The sequence below is a fragment of the Crocuta crocuta genome, unplaced genomic scaffold (assembly GCF_008692635.1).
Source record: "Crocuta crocuta isolate KB4526 unplaced genomic scaffold, BGI_CrCroc_1.0 scaffold26, whole genome shotgun sequence".
NCBI classification, from domain to species: Eukaryota; Metazoa; Chordata; class Mammalia; order Carnivora; family Hyaenidae; genus Crocuta; species Crocuta crocuta.
In genome coordinates, this window is record NW_027532249.1 from 7,077,700 (window position 1) to 7,103,583 (window position 25,884).

Here is a 25,884-nt window from a genome sequence, read left to right on the forward strand (position 1 = left end):
CTCTCTCTCTCTCTCTCTCTCTCTCTCTCTCTCTCTCTCTCTCCTAGAAATAAAAAAAACATAAAAAAAAAAAAAAAAAAACTAAAAACTCTTGTGTTTCAAAAGACACTATCAAAAGAGTAAAATGTTTGCAGAATAGGTGACAACATTTACCATATTCCTAATAAGAGGCTTGTGTCTTGACTATATAAAGAAATCTTATAACTCAATAATAAAAAGACAAATAATCCAATTTTTAAAAAATGGGCAAAGGGTTAGAATACACATTTCTCTAAGAAAGATATACAAATGGCCAATAGCACATGAAAGGATGTTTGACATCATTAGTCACCAAGGAAAATGCAAATCAAAGCCACAATGAGGTACCATTTCATACCTATTAGGATGACTAGAATTTTAAAAATTCAGATAGTAAGGAGTTTAGTGAGAATGTGAACAAATTAGATACCTCATACACTGCTCACAGAAAAGTAAAATGGTATAGCCAGTTTTCAAAAACAGATTAGTTCTTTCCTTTTTTTTTTTAACTTAAATCCTTTTATTTTAAGACTTTTTTTTTTTTTTGCAAATAGTTTATTGTCAAGTTGGTTTCCATATAACACCCAGTGCTCATTCTCACAAGTGCCCTCCTCCATGCCCTGTTTCTTAAATGATTAAACTTAGAGTTACCATATGATCCAGCAATTCCATTCCTGGGTATATAGCCAAGAGAAATTAAAAAATATGTCTACACAAAAGCTTACACATGCATACTTACAGCAGTATTATTTATAATGTCCCAATGCTGGTAACAACCCAGATGTCCAACAAACAGATAAACAAAATGTGGTATATTCAGACAATGGAATCTTGGGCCACAAAAAGGAATCACATGTATCCGACATGCTACCACATAGATGAATCTTGAAAACATTTAGTAAGTGAAAGAAGCCAGGCAGAAAAGACCACATGTGATATAATTCCATTCATATGGAAGTTCAGAATAGGGAATTTATACAGGCAGAAAGTAGATCAGTGGTTGGTCAGGACTGAGGGGGTTGGGGTAATAACTAACGAGTACAAAATTCCTCACTGAGGAGATCAGAATGTTCTAAAATGGACTGTGGTGAAGATTGCATGTCTGTGATTATACTAAAAACAGTTGAATTGGACACTTTAACTGAATTATATGGCATATGGATTACATATCAATAAAGCTGTTTATAAACTTACGTAAAGGACTAGTCAAATGCAAGTTAATATGATTTCTTTATTCCTGGTTTATATAACATTCAAAGGCCATGCAACATTATCAGAATACTCAGAAATCAACTTCTTTTAATGCTTAAAGAAATCATTAAAATTGCAAATCATATTGAGTCTTTTGTGCAACAACAAATTTTCTTGTATTATTGTTATAAGCAATCATCACCTTACAAAGAATATGTTATTTAAAATTGAGAGATAATTGGTTCTACTTTATTGAAAATCTATATCCTTCATATTAGCCTTAATGATTTCTTTCCTTAGGACAGAGATGACTTAAGGGAAAAGGATGTTCAGCTTGTGGTTTTGTAGTCCTCATAAATGTGTTCAGTTCGTTACACTCTGCTCATGTCATCTTCTTCTAAATCCACCACATTAGGTCATATTGAGAGTATTCTTTTCCAAATGTGCGGTGAAATCATTTTGCAGAAACAAGGAAACTTTTACACAGGATTGGAATTGTAATCACAATCAGAGGGGGGAAAAAAACACCTTTATCACTGGCAAACTTAATGGTTGTCTCCCTTTAATCAAAAGATTTTGGCTTTGTAGAGATTGTAAGCCAAAGTAAGGGCTTTTCTGTTCCAGAAAATGTTGCCCAAAGAAGAAATGAGGAAGGGTTACCACTGAAATGGCTGGGTGCTAACTTGCAAATATTTCTCTAGTAGGAATCCATAAAAGGAAACTGGTTACCATTGTCTTCTTTGTTGCTGATCAGCTGAAAATGAAAAAGATAAAACGATACCCAAACTGGTTTTCTAGAAGGATACACAGATGGCTCCACATAAGGAAACTGTGTCGCTATTCCCCAGGTAAGACCATTCATTCATTAGACAGGATTACAATAGGGTACAAGGACAGAATACTCAGTAGACATATATTGATAAGTAATGGTATATACTGCTTATGAATGAAGAGTCCAAGAATTACTTCACAATTAGTCTGTTTTCATGTTCCTGCATCACGAACCAATGCTTACCTATCCTTGAATAAAACACTCGGAGGCCTCTATTTGTACACCAATGTTCACAGCAATATTCACAATAGTCAAGAGGTGGAAATAACCCAAGTGTCCATTGATGGATGAATGAATAAACAAGATGTGGTCTATACATACCATAGAATATCATTCACCCTGAAGAAGGAAGGAAGTTCTTATGCATGTTACACTGTGGATGAACATTGAGGACATCACGATAAATGAAATAAGCCAGTCACAAAAGACAAATATTGTATGATTCTACTTATACGGGGTACTTAGGGTGGTCAAATTCATAGAGACAGAGAGCAATGGTAGTCGCCAGGGCCTGAGAGGAGATGGGAATGTAAAACTATTGTTTAATAGATGGAGAGTTTCAGTTTGGGAAGATGAAAAGTTTTTCAAGGTGGGTGGTGGTGATGGTCTGAAAACAACCTCAGCCGTACTTTACAGTACTGAGCTTTATGCTTAAAGTGGTCAATTTTATTTAGTTCATGATATAATTTTTATATTAAAATGTAAATGCTTGAAGAATGTACATAAAATTTAGATTTATTTAAATTTTGCATAAATATGCAATTTGCATAAATATGAAAATACAGAACAACGACATTCAAAGCTCAAATGTCTCAACCGTGGCACTGATCTACCCCCATTGTCTCCCACAAGGACAAGAGGATTTCGTTTTAGAAGTGGGGTGGTTCAGATAGAAAACAGGTAAATAATAGAACACAGTGAACAATGGTTTCTAGATTCCACCCAGTTACCTGCCGCTTTTCTGCTCCCTGCCTGAAACACAAGGTCCAGATGTGGCTGCTGTCCTTTCCCCTGGCAAATGAGATTTCCCAGAACTTACTGCTTAGTGACTTTTAACATATGTGGCATAATCTAAAAGAAAATAATCAGTGAGCTTTCCTAGTCCCGTAAGGTCCCTAGACCAAATAGTCTTGAATCAAAGCAGCTCAGGCTAAATCAGTTGAAAAGGTCACAAACTGTGTAGGCATCTAAGGATCTGGGAGAGTTTGCCTGATGGAAAAATGGCCCAGGGGTCTGCCCTGACTGGACGATCAGACACAGTCTACGGATTCTGAAGTTGAACATTGATTATGAAATAACTGGCTGAGAATGACAACTTGGGTTTGTTTCCTTCAAGCCTTCTGTGGGAAAACACAGACTGTCAGGCAGGAGTCTCAGGAAGAATTGAGAAGTGCAATTAACCAGCACTGTTGGAATTCTTTATGTACTGGTAATTTCACACAAGAATTCAAAATAAGCGTTGTAAGACGGCATCAAGTCAACCCTATGAAAACCAAGTGGCTTGGCCCTAGTCATGCTGTTAGCATCATGGGATTCCAGATCCTCCAACTCCTGCTGTAGGTGCTCCCCAAGCCCCAGTTAGTGCTCATCACCAATCTCTTTTCTATGTAAATGTGGTTCTCAGAGAATGGTCTTGGAAGCAGCAATGTCAGCATAACCTGGCAAATTGTTTAAAATGCCTGGGTTGTGTTGGGGTCTCATCCCAGGCCTGCTTCAGCAGAAGCTCATGGGGGTCTGGTGGGAGTGGGTTGGGTGGTCCTGGCCCTCCAGGTGATACTAACACACACTGATGTTTGCCAACTATCTTTTTCTAAGATTTTATTTATTTTTGAGAGACAGAGAGGGCAAGAAGGAAAAAAGCAGGGAGAGAGGGGGCCAGAGGATCTAAAACCAGCTCTGCACTGACAGCAGAGAGCCCCGAACTCACAAGCTGTGAGGTCATGACCTGAGCCCAAGTGACGCTCAACCAACTGAGCCACCCAGGCACCCCTGCCAGCTCTTGCTATATACCATGGTCACTGGTGTTCCTAATAAAGGCTCCTGCATACAGGTTTAGTATGCAAGTAAATCGTCTTGCATTGTAGTTGCTTAAAAAAAAATGTCCGTAATCAAGGAGGTTTGATTAAGGTTTCAGCAGATGGAGAACTTACTGCATTTGTAACTATCATATAACCTTGGGTTTCTCAAGGTAAACTGTTAATCAGATAGTTGTCACACAGTTTACCTCCAGCTAATGAACTGTTGGCTGTCATCACCCCAGGAACTGGAATACTTACTCAATGTGAACATTTAATTAAGTCAGAACTCCATCTACTCCTTTTCTCCAAACCTGTGATAACCTTTCCACCAGCACGTGACTGTGGGCTTTTTAATAAAAACCACTGTGGAGAGAAGGTGGGAAAAAAGCCTTGCTTCATCATCTAAGATGCTGATTTTGTTATTTAACAAGTAAGTTCTGTTTGGACGACTTTGCAGACACCGGCCCACCAGATTCCTGCCCTTAATCCCCCCACTTTAGCTCATCTGAAAAGTGCATTCTCAGCAAGTTTTCACACAATTTCCACATTGTCTGATTTAGCCAAATCAGCCACTAGAAGCTTATACAGGATTAAAACATTAGCATTCTCTTACATCTTGGTCCAAGGATAAATTCTCCGTTATAGCTAAGTTTAGGTGATGAGCAAACCCCTGAAGTGCTAGTGCACCCAGAGACTGACTTCTTATGCACCTGCCGCCCTGAAATCACGGGATAGGGAACACAGGAAGCCTCCTACCAGGCGACACAGATTAGAAAGGACAACCACCTCTTTATCTCTTCTAACTTTAACTGTAGCGAGTTGTGTGTTTACTTCATTCCTACAGGCAAGGGAGATGCATGGCAAGGTTTTCGTGAGGATGCAGGAGACAAGACCTCATATCTCAGGGACCTTTTTTTTTTTGCAAGTTCTTACTTCACTTTCTGCCAGCATCGCACACCTTCTCCTTCCTCCTTATAGCCTCCCAGCAGCATCTGCAGCTGATCTGTTTTTATGGGGAACAAACAGGTGCTTCCTGTGAACAGACTAGGGACTGGTTGGCAAATCTAGAGTTAAAAAGAGAGTCCCAAAGGAAAGCAATTGGAATGATGACCTGTGGTCAAAACACAGTCAAGGAGACCCAGCTTATTTAATTTAAGGGGAGAGAGAGAGAGAGAATTTATTGTATTAGTAAAACAACTGAAGTTATATGCTATCCAGTTAAGACTCTTTATTTTGTTATCTATTTAAATTTCATCCAAGTATAGTTGACACACAATGTTGTACTGGTTTCAGGTGTCCACCATGGTGATTTGACAATTCTGTACATTAGGCTATGCTCACCACAAGTGTAGCCACTGTCTGTCACCATTACAATACTTTGGACTGCGTTCCCTACACTGTACCTTTTGTCCCTGTAACTTATTCCATAACTGGAAGCCTGTGTCTGTCACTCCCCTTCACCCATTTTATCCATCTTCTACCCTCTTCCCCTCTGGCCACCATCAGTTTGTTCTCTGTGTTTATGGATTAGTTTCTGCTTTTTGTTTGTTTTTCAGATTCCACATATAGGTGAAATCATATGGTATTTGTCTTTCTCTGTCTATCTTATTTCACTTAGCATGATACCCTCTGGGTCTATCCATGTTGGCACAAACGGCCAGATCTCTTTCCTTTATATGGCTGAGTAATACTCCATTGTATTTATATATGCACACATGTACATGTATATACCACGTCTTTTTTATCCAATCATCCATTGATGGACACTTAAGTGCTCCTGTATTTTGACATATTGTCAAAATATTATATTGTACACAATGCTGCAATAAACATATGGGTGCATTTATCTTTTCGAATTAGTGCTTTGTTTTCTTTGGGTAAATACCCAGTAGTGGAATTGCTGGATCATATGGTAGTTTTTTTCTATACTGTTGTCCACAGTGGCTGCACCAATTTACATTCCCATCAACAGTTCATGAGGGTTCCTTTTTCTTCACATCTTCCCCAACATCTGTTATTTCTTTTTTTTTTTTAACATCACTGGCACTCATCTCTCATTTATTTATTTATTTTTGTTCTTTTTTTTTTTTTACAAATAGTTTATTGTCAAATTAGTTTCCATGTAACACTCAGTGCTCATCCCCACAAGTGCCCTCCTCCATACCCATCCCTCCTCCCCCCCACATCCATCAGTCCTCAGTTTTTGTCAGCATTCAAGAGTCTCTCATGGTTTGCCTCTCTCCCTTTACCCCACCATTTCCCCTCTTCTCCCCCTTGTTCCTCCGTCAAGTTCCTCCTAATCCTCCTATACGTGCAAACATATGATATTTGTCCTTCTCTGCCTGACTTATTTCGCTCAGCATAACACCCTCAAGGTCCATCCACAACATCTGTTATCTCTTAAGACCTTTTTTAATCCCCCAAATTTAAGTGTTGTGGTCTGGTCTAGCTCAGCTGCTGGAGACGATGTTCCGACAGATTCAGGGAAGATGTTTAGCACAGCTTTGGAAGGAGTATTTACTAGGCCTACACAACTTCTATTTCATCAACTTCACCTACATTTGACAAAGAGTTTCTATTCTTTGGGTCATTATCATACATTTGATAAGAATTTCTCCATATAGCTCTAATAAAGCTATATCATAATAGCATTTCAGTATTATGGATTATTGCTTTATCAATTTAATTGCTATTAATTATCTAGTGATGCTATATTCTCCTCAAATGTCATATTTGTGCTCCTGAAAAACTTTATATTCTGCAAAGTTACATGATAAAACCAGCAGGACTTGGAAAAAATGGGGCTAAAGTAGACCACTGAAAATCTGTGTAACTTTGTAATCAGAGAAGTAAAAAACAACAAAACAAAAAATTGCAACCCTTATTAAAATACCAGCGCAGTTAAATCTCTACTGACATTTGTGCCTACGCTCATAGACCAAACGTCATAGCAGCCTTATAGTCTGGGGCTCATGTTTCCTCCATCAAGATTCAGATCCTTGAAAACATTTGCCTATTGCCCATTGACCAGTTTCGTCAACATAAAACATATAATCTGGGGGTAGACTTATTCACCAATTTTTGTTAACATAGGAAAAAATGTCTTTGTAAATTCTTCATCTGTATTAACAACTTCCCCAGATAGTTTACCATTGAGGACAGGTCCTCAAAGGGTGATCCTCAGACCAGTGACTTCAACATTGTGCAGAACTTTGTTAACTGCTCGTTCTTAGAAGGTCTGTCAGATCCACTGAACCACAGGCCCCTGAGGATAGAGGCTGGGAAAGAGGGAGAGCCCAGAAATCTGGGTTTCAGCCAATTTCCCAGGTCATTTTGAGGCGAGTAAAGTCTCAGGACAATTGATCAACTTGAAATTCCTCTGTTCTTGAACCCACTATAGCAGCCACTTCTTGGAGAAAGCATTTTTTTTAAAAAAAATTTAATATATATTTATTTTTGAGAGAGACAGACAAAGTATGAGCAGGGGAGGGGCAGAGAGAGAAGGAGACACAGAATCTGAAGCAGGCTCCATGCTCTGAGCTGTCAGCACAGAGCCCAATGTGGGGCTTGAACTCATGAACCATGAGATCATGACCTGAGCCAAAGTTGGCACTTAACCAACTGAGCTGCCCAGCTGCCCTGGAGAAGGCATTTTGCACAACTTCAGCTTTTTCTTTAAGGTCTTCAACATTGTTAAGCCTTTGATTTAATTGTGAGAAAGCTGACTCCCGATCTTGTCAGGACAGGATCACGCTGGAAAAACCACCTGTACCAATAGGACATCTTGATGTTAAACTGAAATCAAGTCCCCGTTGATCAGTTGCATATGAACTGAGTCACAGTGAATGAATCTTGTGTTTTACTAAACAGACTGTGATAGAACAGAAGTGTTGGATGCAGAGAGAAGAACACAGGTATAGGGGCCCAACTGAAGTGAGTCTGAAAACTCACTATCTCCCGAGAACTCTCCTCCTCCATCTGCAAAGGAGTGTCATAGAGAAGCACTATGTCGAAATGAAATGATATATGTAAACTGTCTAGCATACAGTGGAACCTTAAGTAAATTCTAATTTTCTACTCTTCACTGTTTACCTTATAATGCTTGTAATACTTCATGTTACAGCTATGAGGGCAGAGGCAAAGCCTGTTATGGCCACAGCAATATTCCCAGTACCTGACACGTCACCAGGAACGACATATGTGGTCAATAAATATTTGTTGAATGAATGAATGTCATGTTTTAGGTAATTCAGAGTGATTGCATCTATATCTCCTCTGTCTCCTCATACTGCCAATACTTGGTAGGCTGAGAAGATTATTAAATCAATTTTATAAATAAATAAGAAGACCCAGAAAGGTAAAATGACAGACACGGCAAATGTTTCTACACAGCAAAGGTCTCAAAACGCTTATTGACAGAGTTTCTGAGTTTCACAACTTAGGATCTATAGAGACACAATCTGCTCTGAAATATTTAGTCTGTAGATGAGTTATCTTCCAAATGTGGCTTTCATCCTCTCAAAGTTTATATTTAGTGCTGGCAGTTGCCTGCCAACATATGCTTCGACAGAAACACTGGGTTCGGAGGTCCCTTGCAGAAGCATTCAAGAAAAGATACGAGATAATGAATTTCTTCCTGTGGGCTTAGTCAGAGCTAAAAACTTCTGCCTGATCCCATATTATTTTTATTTAAAATAAAGTATTCCAGGACCGTTAGTAAAACAGATTGTTCTAAGCGTACTGTGTCATTCCTCTGCTCTCACAGCTACACCACTGAGTTTGTGATCTTCAGAGAACACCAATTCCATATGCTAAAGAAGATTCTCTGATGTCATTCTTTTGCTGTTAGATGAATTGGCAGTCCAAAGAAATACCAGGATATGAACAGACATTCTGTAATGTATTAGTATACATACAGTATGGGTAACTTTCCTAATGAGAATAAGCCACCAGTTATGGAATTATGGGCACAAACAAAACAGGAATCAGGGAACTGAGCAAAATCTGTGAGATGAGAAATCCAAGAGGTATAGAATCAAACATTACTGAGTTAAGAAAACAGGAGCCGCAATTTTTAATCACTCAGCAGTATCTGAATAAGGTACAAGATATAAAACAGTCGGTTGCACCTTCCTCGATAATATTAAAAACAATGAAATACCCGCATAGACACTCAAGTAGAAAGTGTGAAAAATTATTTATACAGCTTAATTTAGAATGTTCTATTCTTCCCTGAAGCATTTGATTTTTCTTAGTCTTAGTAAAAATAGATCATAGTAGCAAGTAAAACACTATTCCAGTCCACTGCAAAATGGTAGTTATGTGTAATGGATGGTTTATGCGGAACTGTGCTTAAGAATTTGTTCTTCCAGGGGCGCCTGGGTGGCTCAGTCAGTTGAGCGTTTGACTTCGGCTCAGGTCATGATCTCACAGTTAGTGGGTTCAAACCCGGCTTTGGGCTCTGTGCTGACTGTCAGCTCTGAGCCTGGAGCCTGTTTCAGATTCTGTGTCTCCCTCTCTCTCTGACCCTCCCCTGCTCACCCTTGCTCTCTCTCTCTCTCTCTCTCAGAAATAAATAAAACATTAAAAATATTTTAAAAATAAAAGGAATTCGCTCTTCTAAATGGGTAAGGGGCATAAGGAATCTACTCCTGAAATCATCGTTGCACCATATGGTAATTAACTTGGATGTAAATTAAACAAAAAATAAATTAAAAAAAAGAATTCCCTCTCTCAGATGATATTTTATTTTATTTTATTTGTTTAATGTTTTATTTATTTCTGAGAGAGAGAGAGAGAGAGAGAGAGAGAGATGGCATGAGCAGGGGAGGGTCAGAGAGAGAGGGAGACACAGAATCTGAAACAGGCTCCAGGCTCTGAGCTAGCTGTCAGCACAGAGCCCAACACAGGGCTCAAACCCACGAACTGTAAGATCATGACCTGAGCTGAAGTCAGACGCTCAACTGACTGAGCCACCCAGGCGGCCCTCAGATGATGTTTTATTAAATTTTATTTGAATGAAATTTTTATTTTTAAATTTTTTCATTGGACAGAGATGTAGATCCAACATAGAGACCGGGAGATGTGGAAACTTCTGAGAGGCCCAGGCAACGCTCTGCTTTTGCTGACGCTCATGGCCTTGATTTCAGCTAGATTGGAAGATCTGAAAATCTCAGTATGCCTTTCTGAGCAGCTTAAAAGAATCAGAAGTGGTTAAAATTTAGAAACTGCATAAAATATAATGTATTTAAATCTGAAACACTGGGGAGACTTTTTTTTATATTTTTTTTTTGGAGCTAGGAGCTGATCTTGTTGGGTAGGAAAAAAATAGAAAGCATTATTATCTCCCACTCCAATTCATTTGAAGCTGAGGAAAATCTCATTCGATTTCATTCAAATTATGCTCTGGCTCCGTGTGAATGATATATGTTATTTGAGAAAATGAGGGAGATGATCGCCTCTCGGCTAATAGCCCATGACGAGTTTTGTGTGTGTATGTGTGTGTGTGTGCTCGTGCGCACACATCTTATAAGTGGTGACTTATTTTTTCTGCAAAAGACCACAGTTAAGAATATGTTTTAGGGGATGTGAAGAGTTCTACCATCAAATTTAGTAGGAATAACGTTAAATAGTAACTGATTTGTAGCACAATTACCATTTTGATTAATTTAGTCTTTCCCTGTGCCAAGAGGTGGTGGGAAGGCCATGCTAATAGCCTTTTGAATTACTGTTTCGTGTGTTTGGTACTGGAGTTGAAAAGTCCTTTTAAATCACTACTGTATGTCAAAGTCAAGTATTTTATTCAGTTTGGTTTCTAATTAAAGTTAAAAGAGGGCTTGTCAGTCACTGGGAAGTAAGATATACATTGAACAAAAATACTCTTATCCTGAAATTTTGTCCCTGAAAAGGACGAGAATTTGTTCTTAGTGCAGAGAAAAAAGAGACTCTGCAAAGATTGTGCCAGTTCAAGGGAAAAAGTTTGGACAGGCAAGGTATGATTTTGATGATTGTTATCTTTCTCTGTCCTTCTCACCCCCTTCCCACATCAGGCTGGGCCATCAGGATATGGCCTTGGGCAGCCTTCTGTCTAACCAAGACGTTTCCCCTCCAGCCTCAGAGAGACCCTGTTTGCCAGGCCCCTCAAGTCCTCCACCCCCACGGAGTCCTGTCTTTCCATATATTTTCTCTTGTCCTGTTCTCTCTAGAAGGGCAATCAATTGGTGTGGGGCAATTAACCATTCCCCAGGATCCCAGCTAAGCCCTTTGCATTGCAGTTGGATCTTCAAGAAAATATGGAGGAATGTTTAAGGATGCCTGTGATAATATTTCCCATGTAGTTAAAGGTAGGAAGCAAGAAAATAGCATAAAGCAATGGTTCCTTTCGGAACCCCTGAAACTAAGAACTAAGCTGACATTCACAGGTTCTGGGGAACATGACATGGACCTATTTGGGGGCCATTACTCAGCAGCCACAGCACTGTGTGTAAGGCATTTGCCTTGAGCGATGCAGAACCAGTCTAGGGTTTTAGATTCAAACCCATCCTCAATGATCACATGGGTTAGAAAAGGAGGTAAGAGATACATGTATGAGCAACAGATAAAAAGTGAAGATACAACAAGATCAATGAAGACACGAAACCATGGGTGTTCATAAGGGGAGAAATTATTTGAAAGTAAGTAGAAAACTTCCACTCAAAGTAGTGTTTGAGCCTTGAAGGGAGATAATGCAGAAGTAAAGACCAGGAAAGCCAGGAATAGGGCAAGCAAGTAACTGTTAGGGGGTGGCTGGACAAACCATGCCTAAAATTTTATGTTGACATGAAGTGGTGGGAAACGTTTCAAAAGAGAGCTCTTGAACGTTAGGTGAGGGGCTTCCATTATATTGGTAGATAGCAGGAAAGCCATTGGAGCACCATGTATAGAGGCATAGAAAGATTTTACACGTAAGCAGCAATGTGTGCCTGGGCATTTTTGCAGTGTGTTCTGCACATGCAGACATGAGTCCAACATGGTATCCTCCCTGGGAAACACGCCAAGGCAGAGTGTGTCAAGGGTCTAGAGGTTCAGGGCTGAACACCAACACATTGCTTTTCTAGAGGAGATACTTTGCTTCTCACATGCATGTGATGGACCCGAGATAGAATCAACAGAACGCTGTAAACCCCAAGAGGACCCAACCAGCTCTGCAGACTCTCTCTGCATCAGTTATTTAGGTTCAGTTTATTACCTATACAATCAGATTTATGATTAGTGCTAGTAGTGTTCGGTCTTTTTCATGATGTAGCTAAAAAGGAAGAAAACACACAAAACCATGGCCACTTGAGAAGACCATCATATTTATATTTGTAGTATTACCATTTACTAGCTTTCTCGCCTTGAATGGACTTCTTTAACCTCTTTGAACTTCAGCCATAATAGTAACACCAGAGTTACTAACTCACAGGCATGTTTTAATGAGATAAGATGCAAAGGTGCTTTGGACATCCAAAATGGTATCATAAAAATTAATTCGCATTCCAAAAAATGATACAGAGTCTATCATTTGTTGAGAAAGTATTCCTCATGGTGTGTTACTGTATTGGTTATAATACAGATCAAGCTAGGAGAGTAAATTGTGCTGCCTTGGAGGTGCTGATTTCCTAACCTGGGAGGCATCTGAGATTGCCTAATGTCCATTCAACTGGTTTCCATCTCAGGAAATCATGAAGACCACAGGCAATCTAACCTGAGGCAGATAAAGAGAGGGAGGCTGATAAATCAGGAATTTAATTAACAGAGTGACTCAGGTGGAAAGGCTGGAGCCTAACTGGGTCTCTGTTTACATTAAACAGATGTGATTTGTAATCTGACTCAATTAGCCAGAAATTAAATGCATCTTGAGGCAGAAATATCATGGAGGTAAATACTCTCTTTTGTGGGAACAAGAAACACTAGGTAAAATGACAACTTTTCATCCCTTTCTGCGGTCTTTTTTTAGGGATGCTACGTCTTCTCTCCAGACCACAAATAGTTATCTTCTTGCCCACCTCATCCCCACCTCCACATTTGCCTTTATCAAAATTGAAGGTACCATTCTCTCGGTGCCCCAAAGTACCCATGGTAGATACTTACAGATAACATGATAAATGATTCCCTGCTCGTATCTTGGCAGTTACTCCAATGAGCTTGTAGCTGCTATTTCAAGATAGGTAGAGTAAATTTGAAGCAGGAATTCTGCCTTAAAAACAATTCTACTATCAATCAACTCTTATGAGCTCATTGGGAGCAGATGGTGTTGGGGAAGTCTTCCCCATCTGCGGTGTGAGAACAAACCAAGCTTCCACTGAAACACTGAAACGTGTTCTCTCTCCTCATAGGAGACTGTTGACTTCTGTCAGTGTAACCAGAGGTGCAAATCATTGAGTGAGAGGCTGAATCCAAACAAAAGTATGACTGAGGAGAAATTCAGGGTCTCTAACTTCAGGATTTGTCTACTGTGACCCTGAGCCCCAGACCTTGGGTTCATCCCCGTGTCCTCCTGCAAAGCACTTCTGTGTCTTCACTACCACAGAGTGGGACCCAAGATGCTGACACATAAACCATGACCATGAACAAGGCAGCATGTAGAGAGAGGAGGGCATTTCTGGAGATGAGCTTCATCCGGTGTGGTTCATGACTCAGCTCGATCCATATCCTTAGTATTAGGATCTACAGCTCCTTGGGGGGGGGGGGGGGGGGGGGGGNGTCACTCCTCTGGGCTAGGAAAGAAAGAAGCAAACACTCAGACCTGTTTTTTCCAGGGTGTATGTTGACATGTGGTGAAACTAACTGTTGCTAGTTCTGAGTAGAGGGCACAAGAATATGGGGACTGTGTGATCATGCTTCTCCAAAGCAGAAGGCTGCTCAACCAGAAGTATCCCTGGTGCTGGGGGTGAGGTGCACCTGGAGGAAGAGTGCTCAGCCCCCATGCTGGGGAAGGTACTGAGCATCCGGGGGTGAATGCTCACAGTCCTAATCCTGACTCGGGGCCAGCTTCTGGCTGGTCCGCTGCACTCTCACCAAAGCCAAATTACTTCCTTAAGTTCTTCCTTTTAGTTCCTGGAGGGTAAGATCATTTTCCAAAGCACCTTGGGTCTGTCTGGTTTGGCACCTGTCCCCAGTGCCTCTCATGCCCTCCCCTCACCGCACGCTGGTTTCTATCTTCTCCCTCACTTCTCCTAGCCCTGGCTTCTAGGCTCCTCTCTTGGTCTCTCAATTCCGCTGCCCTACATTCTCTCAGAAAAAAAGAACTTTTATTAGCTGCCTCAGCTCTCTTCACTGTGTAACCTGCATAACTCCTTTCTCCAGAGCCGTTAACCTGGACAGCTGCCTCAACTTGCTCTCCACTTAGGGCGCAGCCCCGTCTGAGATTCCACGACCCATTCTGACTCCCAGGGGAGGATATGTAAGTAGCCACTTTAACACAGATCTCTCTAGGCACAAGATTTCCTGCTTACCAGCCCCCTCCCTAAGTCTTCCGTGTGATGGCCTCTATCTGGGAATATCAACTGTCACATTCTAGAAGACTCTGATTGAAGATCTTTTTTTTTTAATGTTTTATTTATTTCTAGGAGAGAGAGAGAGAGAGAGAGAGACAGCGTGAGCAGCGGAGGGTCAGAGAGAGAGGGAGTCACAGTCTCTGAAATAGTCTCCAGGCTCTGAGCTGGCAGTCAGCACAGAGCCCAACGTGGGGCTCGAACCCACGAACCGCGAGATCATGACCTAAGTGAAAGTCGGACGCCTAACCGACTAAGCCACCCAGGCGCCCCTGATTGAAGATCTTTAAGGTAAAAAAAAAAGCCCATTTGTGACTTCAAGTAAAACTCTGGGCCTTTGCTTTTTTAGAATATTGGCAGAAGATTCTTATCGCACTACTTTGAAACATTTGTTCTCTGTTGCTGACAGTAAGGGGCTTCCTTGTACAGAGGTGATTGTGGTTGTCAAGAGACAGTAGAGATGAATCACCACCAGGAGTCTCTGTGCCCGAACAACCACTAAACCGGACGTAGGGGAGGTGTGCTCTTTTTATATGTTCTGCGGACTGTCCTTCCTCTTCTTTATAAGCTCAGAATTTGAATGAGCTTATAAAATCAAGATAGGTCTCAAATCAATAACCTAACTTTATACCTTAAGAAACTAGGAAAAGAAGAGCAAATTAAGCCAAAAGCAAGCACAAGGAAGGATGTTATAGAATAAAACAGAAATAAACAAAGCAAACAATACAGGAAAATCAATGAAGCCAAATGTTGAGTTTTTGAAAAGATCGATAATATTGACAAAGCTTTAGCTAGACTGGTGAAGAAAAAAAAAAAAGAAAAGAAAAATAAAGAAAGAAAGACTCCTTAGCAAAATCCAGAATTAAAGAGGCAACATCACTACGGGTTTCTAAGAGAATATATAAACAATTATATGTCAATAAATTAGATAATCTAGATGAAATAGACAACTCCATAGAAAGGCACAAACTGCTGAAATTGACTCAAGAAGAAATTGAAAAATTAAATAGATTTGTAACAGTAAAAAGATTGAATTTAAAAAACAAAAACAAAAAACCTCCCACAAGGGGCACCTAAGTGGCTCAGTCAGTTAAGTGTCTGACTTCAGCTCAGGTCATGATCTCACAATTTGTGGGTTTGAGCCCTGTGTCAGGCTCTGTGCTGACAGCTAGGAGCCTGCCTCAGATTCTGTGCCTCCCTCTCTCTTTACCCCTCCCCTGCTCACGCTTTGTCTTTCTCTCTCCCCTTCAAAAATAAACATTAAAAAAAGCTTTTAAATCTCCCCCAAAAGAAAAGCCCAGATGTTTTTATGGGTTTTTATGGGTTTTTATTCTGCCATGAGAGAAACATTTAAAGAAGAATTAATGTTCATCTTTTACAAACTCTCCCATAAAATAGAATAGGACAGGACAATTCCTAATGCATTTATTGAGGCCAGTATTACCCTGATATCAACACCAGAGAAAGACAAAACCAAGAAAGCTACATAACAATGTTTCTTATGAATATAACACAAAAATCTTCAATAAGATATTATCAAACTGAACCCAGAATTCTATTCTATTCTATACGGCAAATGAAATTTATCCTAAGAATATGAGTGTGGTTCAACATATGAAAATCAATCAATGTAATACACTACATTATAGAGTAGTGGGGGGGGGGAACACATGATTTTCTCAGTCACTGGACTAAAAAACATTTGACAGAATCCAACATAAAAACATTCAGCAAACTAGGAATGAAAAGGAATTGTCTCAATATGATAAGGACTCAAAATGATAATGACATTCAAAACACTGGTGAAATCTCCCCATACCTCTTGCACGTGTTCTACTCCCAAGAAATACACTTGTTCTCTTGTCACCACTATCTCATGACTCCCCAGCTGCTTGGTTGAGCCAATTCTTTGGTGCTCCACCCATGAGGCTCCTTGGTCCATGCGTGCCATGCCTCCCTCCTCTGGGACCGTGAATGTAGTAAATCTCTTTCACTCACACATGCCTCTCTTCTTCCATGTCCACACTGGACTGATAATCAAAAAACCCTTATTTATCATAACATCATTATTCCTTACAACACAAATAAAATGACAACCCAGTTTAAAAATGGGCAAAGGGGTCAAAGAACCATTTCTTCAAAGAAGGTGTATGAATGGCCAATAAGCACATGAAAATATATTCAGTCTCATTAGTCATTAGGAGAATGTAAACCAAAATCACAATAAGATACTACTTCCCATTAAGGTGGCTATAATAAAAAAGATGAATGGTTATAAGTGTCAGTGAAGATGGGGCGAGATAAGAACCTTTATATGTTGCTGGTGGGAAGCTATATGGTTCTGTTGCCGTGGAAAGTTTGGCAATTCCTTCAAATGTTAAACATATAGGATATAGCATATACTATATCCTATGTGTATATTACCCAAGAGATTTAAAATCAAAATGCCCCTACAAATGCTTGCCCATGATTGTTCATCACATTATTTTTCATCATTTTGAACTGAAAATTAGAGTCACCGTGCTGTACATCCATCCCCAGAACTCATTTGTCTTAAAACTGGAAGTTTGTACCTTTTGACCACCTTCGTAGCAGCATTATCCATAATTACCCCAAAATGAAAACAACCCAAATGTCCACCCACTGAAAAATGGATAGACAAAATATGGTGTATCCATAGTATAAAATGTTTGGCCATATGAAGAATGAAGTTCTGATACACGCTACAACATGAAAGAACATTGGAACCTATTAAGTGAAAGAAACCAGACACCAAGGACCATATACTCTATGCTTCCAGGTGTATGAAATGTCCAGAAAAGGCAAATCCATAGAGGCAGAAAGCAAATTAGTGGTTTCCATGGACTGAAAGGGAAGAGGGGAGAGATCACTCATAGGTATAGGATTTCAAAATGAGGTGATAAAAATGTTCTGGAATTAACAGTGTTGGGATCCACAACACTGAGTAGCCCCCAAATCACTGAATTGTATACGTGAAAAGAGTGAACTTTATGCTCTATGAATTGTATCTCAGTAAAGTTGTTATTTAAAAATAAAAGCCTCCACTGCTTCCCCCCCCCCCCCCCCCTGCTTGTCTCCAGTAAACGGTTCAAGCTCCAGAGCAGGCATGGTCAGTCCTGGCTGCCTTTGCCATCCACACAGTCCTCTGTGGTCTCTTGGCCTTGACCCTCCAGCAAAGTGGAGCTCTCTGTGGGCCCCAGAGATACACTGATATACTGATTCTCACCTGCCTTCCTTAGAGCATTATATTGATTCTCACTTCCTTTCTTGTCCAATTGCTATTTTACTTTCTTAAAAAAAAATTTAGAAATCTCAAACACACCGAAGAATAGAAAGACTGATACAATGAACGCCCACCACCTACATCCAACGATTCCTATTTCCTGTATAACCGTCTGATGTCGTATAATGCACAGTTCAGGCCTCACTTCGACGAGTCAGCGCCACTTTGTTTTATGGCTTTTCTTTTTCCCTAAACCAGGCTCCCACATGAAGGAATACACACTACCTTTGGTTGTTATGTCTGGTAAGTCTTTCCCAATATAGAATGCACTCCATCCACCTCCATCATCCTCTGTTTAATCTCTTATATTAAGTCTCTTATAGATGGGTTCAGTTGTCCAGCAGAATGTCCCATAGTCTGGATTTGTAAAACTGTTCCTTTTGGGGTCTTATTTAACTAGTTTCTCTCTTCTCTGAATTTCCTGTGGAGTGCAAATTAGATCTAAACTTTAATTAAATTCCAGTTGTTTGGAAAGGGTACTCCATAGGAGATCTTATGTACTTCATAATTTACTGCATCGGGACGCAAATTTGGTTATTAGCTCACATAGTTTGCATTCAAACCCATAAAATTTCCCTTTTTTAGAATATGCCTTTAATTGTTAATTGATTGTGTTTGTGAAGAGAGGTTGTACTTTGGCATAAAGTTAATTCAGGGCTGTAACTCCAGGTTTCTCTTTTATAACCACTGTTATCTCTGCGGCTTCATTGAGGATAAGCACTGTGTTAGCCAATGGGCTACCAAAAGTTGAATAAAAGGCAGCGCCTGTCCTCAGGGATAGCACTGGGGGACTCCAGTGTTTCGTGCATGTCACGTGTTGGGTCGTAGGCAAACACGTGGACACACACGGACACTATGGACATACACCACTGTGTCAAGAAGGAGAGTGCCTTCGACAGTGCTGAGCAACCGACTACGGCCTAAACCACGCTCCAGGCTCCAAGTTCCCGGGAAGGTGCTGGCCAGGGAACTCCCCAGGTCCTCTGCTTTCCTTCCGTGCAGAAAAACGGAAGGTCCGGGGAGTCAACAAAAATTGAAAATTCTGTAAAATAATCTGTGACTCTCCGTCGAGCACCAAACATAGGACTTGGCTCCTGCTATCTCAAAGTTAACAGTTAAACAAACAGACTGGTTCACACTGCAAACTAGCTATACATGCACACTGGCATTAAGTCAAACCAGAAACCCAAGTTGCTTTCAACTCTCCAGGCTGTATGGAACATGATTAGAAGGAGCCCAGACATGTTCCTTACTCTGTGGTCAGCTGGAAAGCCAGGAACAACTGAGCTATACTCAGCACACACCTAAGACCTGCATCTGAGCCTCTGCGCCTGCATATACACCCCGTTTCCCACTGGTTTCTCAACATGCAAGTCTCAGGCAGGGTTTATATATATATAACTGATCACTTGGTTAAGTCAGTTTGGGAGGTTTGATCCCTGGCGGCCCAGTCAGGATTGATTTTAGAAATGCAGCCCTGGCTGGAATTGCTAAAAGGAAACGTTCGAGAGAAGGGAAGCCAGCACAATTTGTACAATTATGGCGGCAAATAAACAAGAGCATTCCAGCAGTTTCTTAATCCTGCTGCAATCCATCTTAAAGTGGTCAGCAGTTCCCAGGTGCACAGTTCTGTGATGTGCTGCATTTCTCTAGACAATTCCCCTCGCACAGCCTGAGATGCTCCCTGTAGAAGTGAGGAAATCGATGCAAAGGGCTCTGGTCCAGGGCAATGACCTAAATACTGGCTTTGCTCCTGATGAAGTAGTGCTGATTGCTTTTTACGCGTATCTTTCATCATCATTAGCCGGCCCTAGCTTCCCTTCTCCAGATAAGAGTACAAAAACGACAGACTGAACAGAGAGAGCTGAAGAGGCACAATTCAGCCAACAGCCATGAACACGCAAAAAGGCAGCAAAATACGATAAAATTAAAACAATGCATCTGAGACCTACCAACACAGGCAGCAAGTATCAGTGGCCATTGCACATGAATTCTCCCTGCCCATCAAGGGCACGTCAACCACATTCCATATCAGCACCAAGTCTTTCACTGAACATTCATCCAGGGGAAGTATCTTTCAGACATGCTTTTCTTATTACCAGGTGGTCAGATAAATGGCCCTTTGGTAAATCAAGGAACAGCACAACTCTATACAACCTCTTTTAAAAATTATAATATTCATCTTCCTACTGCCGCCGAAAAAACAAAATAAAGTTCAAGTTGTTTGACGAAATGCCATGCAGCTCTGAAGACGGCAGTCTGAGTGTACTGTATTACATGGGATATATATATTTATTACTCAGGAGTTTGCATTTAAAAAGCTATATGGCTGCCCGTTCTTATCCCTCCTGGCAGAACAGCTCATGACTATCAGGAGGGAAAAGCCCCATGTATTATGACTCTCACTCTGTCTTCGGTCCTCAAAAATGAATTTCCCCTGGCAAACAGTTTATCTTGCAAATGAGTTTAAGTGATTCATAGTCTGCTGAAAAATAGCATCTTGAAATTTATTCTTAAACAGAGCGCTTTATAAACTTAGTTCACACATATGGTGTTTCCCAGGCAAACATTCAGAGGCACAGAGATGAGCCTGTGGAAGGGATGAAGATGGAAAGTGACATGGGAGCAGCATTCTGCTAACTGCTTGGAGGACCTCACACGGCCTCTTCTGGAGGGCTCCAGGCAGGCACCACTGGACCGTTGACCTGGAAATCAGTGTGGACAGAATCAGGGCAATAGCAGAGAGGAGAGAAGGGGTCCTCTCTCTCCTTCCTCTCTCATCCCCCTTTACTCCTCGACCGCAGACAAAACGGGCCATTTCCCTGTTTTGTGTCTTATAAGAAAACCCCTGAATCAATTAGAATGATTCACAGAGAAAGAGTCACAAAAAAGAGTCTGGAACACAAAACCCTGGAGTGCAGATGGCAGAATTCAGAAATAGAATGAAGTTCCATAGCTCCAAGCACAGGGCCAGACACCTGGTATTAGGAACGTAATGGTTACAAAACTAACATGGGACCAGACGCTGCAACCTGGCAGACAAGTGTCCTGGGAGACAGCTAGACAGAAGTCAACCATGAATCTGCCGACGTCGGAGCGTGGCTTATCTCAACCAACAGACCTTTTGAGAGGCGGTGGGGCCATGTGGAAAAACAATCCATCTGGACTCAGAAGACCATTGTTCTGGTCCCAAACAAGTCGCTTAACTGCACTTTGGATCTCAGTTTTCTCCCCGCTAAAACCTGCCTCGCAGTGCCCTGTTGATCTCCCCAACCCCCCACAAATAAGCCATCCTTCATTACGCCCCCTTCAGGAATACAAGAAACCGGAAGTGAGTTCAGAGAAATCGCGGAGTTTTAGGCGCTTTCAGAAACTTACCAAGCGGAAAGATACAGAGTTGGGGCTCTTTTATGCGTGTCCTCGCCCCTGGAACAGGGCTCTTCCTAAAGTCACAAGGAATAGGAACATGATTCAAGAGCACAGGTGGAAGGTGCCCGCCTCCTTTCCAAATAGATTCCCCCCTTCCTTGCCCCCTAGTTGCCGAAAGGGCCAAGGAGGAGGAGTCCTCGCTGGGAACTCTTCTTTCTCCATCGCTGTTAATGGGATTCCGAGTGAACAGTGAATAATGATTTATTATTTACAACAATAAAAACAAAATAGCAACAGCCAACTTTGACTGGGCACTTACTCTATTCTAGGCACTGAGCTAAGTGTTCTATGAGCATCATTTATTTAAGATTTCTCATAACAACCTCATGAGGCAGATCCACACAAATAATATTATTATTCTTTTCAGAACCCAAGAAACAACGTGGGGTAAACTACTTGCTCCAAATTAGACAGCCTGTCCCTGAAGGAGCTAAGACAAGAACCCCACCCTACCTGCTTCCGGAGCCTGGGATTGGACCTGCCTCTTGGCATTCTCATGGGGGGGGGGGGAGCAAGGATGGGTGGTCAGAGAAGCCTTATCTTTGGGAGGCTGAGAATGGGATTTGCTGTCAGCCTGCAGGATGTGTTCAGGGGAGGTCTGGGACTCCACTGTGCTCAGATTCCTTCCCATTCCTCATCTGCACACTGGTCTCTGCCCCAAATCTGAAGAAAAGTGAGAGGGGATGGATCCATCCAACCAGACGATGAAGGGTCTCCCGTTCCAGATTCTGGGAGGTGATGGAGTAATTTCATTGTCACCTCTAAGTGTGAGGAGGGACCTTACCCAGATCACTAGGAAGCCTTCTCTCCCCTGCTCCCAATAAAGAGAGACCAGCGAGAAGCACATTTAAGTCACAGCCTTAGGGAACTGCTGGGGAAGAAAGCATTTTGTGGCCGAGTTGTTGACCATGGGAAGAAGCTACCAGAAAGGGAAAAACATCTCCTCTGAACTCCCTGACAGGAGGGGACGTTTCTGCACAGCGGTGTGTTGCTGTTCATTGCAACACTGGAAAATTTTAAATCAAAAATGAGATTTCCAGAAATGCGTTTTCCTAAATTCTTCACATGGGTGTGCTATTAATATGGAAATGAGGAGACAGTTTAATCACGTTTGACTGTTTGCTGGAAAGAAAGCAAACATGCTGGTATGCTAAGTATCATCAGGTTTGTAAAATGGGGTCAGGCTGATGTGGGATTGATGGGTTTCTTGCTGCCTATTATCCTGTTGAATGGTCAGAATAAATCCAATGCCGAGAGGAAGCCGCTGCGCCCCTGCACCTGGCACAGCCATCCTGAGAAGCAGGTGGCCTTGGCAGTGACCTGGAGGGCTGGAAGGTGGACCTCGTCAGGCCAGCACCTGCCCCTGTCCTGGAGCCTGGCCCCAGCCCCACGTCCTGCAGGGTGATTGTGGCACAGGGCAGGCTCAAGGCAGGCACAAGTAGCAGATCAAAGGGCAGATCAAACAAGAATTCCTCATCTGCGTATAATTGATTCCTGTTTACAAAGTGTCTCTGTGTATATTGTTTCAATTAATCCTTCTAAGACGTCAGTGAGAAAGGCAAGGCAGATCTTTTTATCTGGCTGGTTTACAGATGAATGAATGGGCCCAAAAAGAAGTAAGCCATTTGTTCAATGTTACTCAGCTCACAAGGGGCAGACAGAATCCAGACCCCTGCCCCACTATGCCACGGGCCTCGGTGCATGCCAGGAGGATCCTCGGGGGGCTGGGCTCTGCGCCTTCCTCCTCCACACCCCATGTGGGCTCTGGCCCCAATAGACTCTGTTACTTACACGTTCAGGGGCTAATCTTGCTCCTGGACTTGGCCGACATAAGTACTCCAGGCTGAATTCAGCACCAACTCCCCCAGTTAATGAGTTAATCTCTTCAGGAAATATGTGTTATGTGGTCATCTGGTAGCCACTGTGAAGACCACAGTGAACAGGGAAGAAAACCACCTGCTCTAGGAATCTTGTCGTTGAGGGCTGCACTCCCGACTTTAATGCATGTGTGGGTCGCCCCGGAACGCTGACCGAAGGAAAATTCGGATTCAGTAGATCTGGGCTGGGGTCTGAGCTTCTGTATTTCTAATGGGTGGTGTTGGTGCTTGGGGTCCACAGACCAGGCTTTGAGCAATGGGCCCCTAGCATCTGGTGGTGGAAGACACTGTCAAGAGACAGCTATAGAACCGTGATAGGTGTGTAGTTTCTGAAACCCGGTTTTGCTCATTCTTGCCCCTCCCCTTCCGATGGCCAAGCTCTTGTTCATCCAGTAATGATCTTCATCATATTCTCTGAAATATGTGAACAGTTCCGTTTTCCCGACATCTTGTTCCTACTCATTCCTAAGTCTTATTCCCTAAGGCCAGCCTTGACTACCTGTCTTCCCAGCCCCCGCCACAGGATGCCTGTCAGCTTACATGGCTGCCTGGAGCTCCCCACCAGACGCCCTGCAGACTCTCTACGTGTCCACCTCAGAGTGCTTTCATCCTGAACTGGAAGGTCCGAGCCCTTCCAGTCCAGCACACACTGCCATTGACTAGTGGGATCAGGACAAAAATGTGTCCAATCAGCGCCTTGATAAACTAGGATACAAGGCATTCGATTCCCAGGCAAGGAGGTGTATTTTATGCAATGTCAACCTCTTAATTAGACATTAGTTTTATTTACTGTCAATTACGCAGAAGAGAACCCTTGTCCCGTTGAGGATAAATGCCTCCCTGCACTCCCCTGTGAGGCCCACTTGTTTCTGCTGATGACTTTATTAAAAGGTAAGAAGATGGGCCTGCTTATTAGCATCACAGCAGGAATCAGATCATTGCTAAAAATGCACCCCCTGAGATCCCTTCTGAAATTGCAGATTGAGAAGAACCAAGTAAGAAACCAGGGATTCAACTTTTCGAGGTAGGGAATGGAGGTGCAGGGTCTGAATATTGCTGTAAAAACACAAGATCAGAAATTTCAAGAATGTAAGAAGAGCACATTGAGGTAACCGCTGTCATTCCCAAGCTGCACATGTGTTAGGGTTAAAAGACAATTCGTGACTTCAAGATCACGGACGTGAGCATTCAACATTCCATTGACAGCAGCTGTGGATTTGCATTCCACCTGGAGGCACAAGGCAGTCACTTCGTGATTCCTGGTTCTAGAAGCTCTTCTTGCCAATGTCATGTGCTTAGCAGAGAAGTCTGTATATTTCCTACTCTAAAGGGGTGTTTAACTCTTGAGTGCTGACAAAATGAACTGTTTTTCTCCCTGACCCAGACTCAGCCCCCCCTTTCCTGGCCCAGCCTTTGTGTGATGACCTGCTCACCACATCGCATAGTAAAAAAAAAAAGGTTATCCCCATGTTCAAACCAGAGGGTAAAAGTCTTCTGATTACAGAATGCTGTCTCTGAGTTCTTGCTTGCAAGTAGCATTTCTTTTTGGAACCCTAACAGTCTGACCTCATCAGCTGGAAGAGAGCTGGCCATGTTGAACGAAGGGCAACCACACCACACGACTAGACTTCCCACAGCCAGGAAAGCAGGGTTTCTTTTCCTGAAGGTTCATGGGTGCTGGAGCTGTGAGAGAAGAGTCTCAGAGCAGACAGAGCACCCTGACTTCACCTGTCCTCCTCCCCTGTGCACGCTTTCAGGGGGCTCTGGGGCCTGGTCAGGTGCAACACCCCAACACAGTTACCAGAAAAGATGGCATACACCGAATGCTTTATACCCCAGTGCCCACTTCATTTCCCAGACTCGCTAAACGTGAGAACTTAGCTGGAAATATGACAGACTCACACAGAGCCCTTGGGGTCCCGGAAGCCAGAGGATCCCAGTAGAAGGTCCCTGTCATGGGGGAGAGGAGCAACAGAGGTGGATGGAGGAGCGGGAGCAGGAAGGAGCCGAGCAAGGTGGGTGGGCAGCCATGGGTGGGAAGCAGAGAGACCCGAGGGGCCGCAGGTGGCATGTTGGCCAGTGCGAGGGAATTCAGCAGCCTGTGTTTGGCAGCCACCCCACCAGAATTCTTCAACAAGCCAACCACACCCAGCCAGAGGGAAAGACAAGTAGACACAGAAGGCCAGGGGAAGGCTGACAAAAATGAGGCTGAACCCCAGTGTCAGAACAAATGTGGATTCTGCTTAGAAGGCTCAGGAAGATGAGAAAGAACCCAGTGACCTAAAATAGGAAAAAGAGTGAGGCATTGCCATTAGAAATAAGAAGCCTGGGGGCGCCTAGATGGCTCAGTTGGTTGGCTGTATGACTTCAACTTGGGTCACGATCTCACTGTTTGTGAGTTTGAATCCCACATCAGACTCATTGCTGTCAGCATAGAGCCTGTTTCAGATCCTCTGTCCCCTTCTCTCTGCCCTTCCCACACCCATGCTTCCTTTCTCAAAAATAAAATAAAGCATAAAAAAAAGGAATAAGAAGCTTGAGGGCAGTCCCTGGTTCACCCAAGGGGAAGATGAAGCAAACTCCCATGTCTGAGCCCAGGAGCACCCCCACCCCCACCCCGTGGGCCCAGATCTGAGCCCCCGATGGAGGTGGAAAGGGAGAGAAAACATAAGGCTAGAAACTTCCTCCTCCTCCTCCTCCT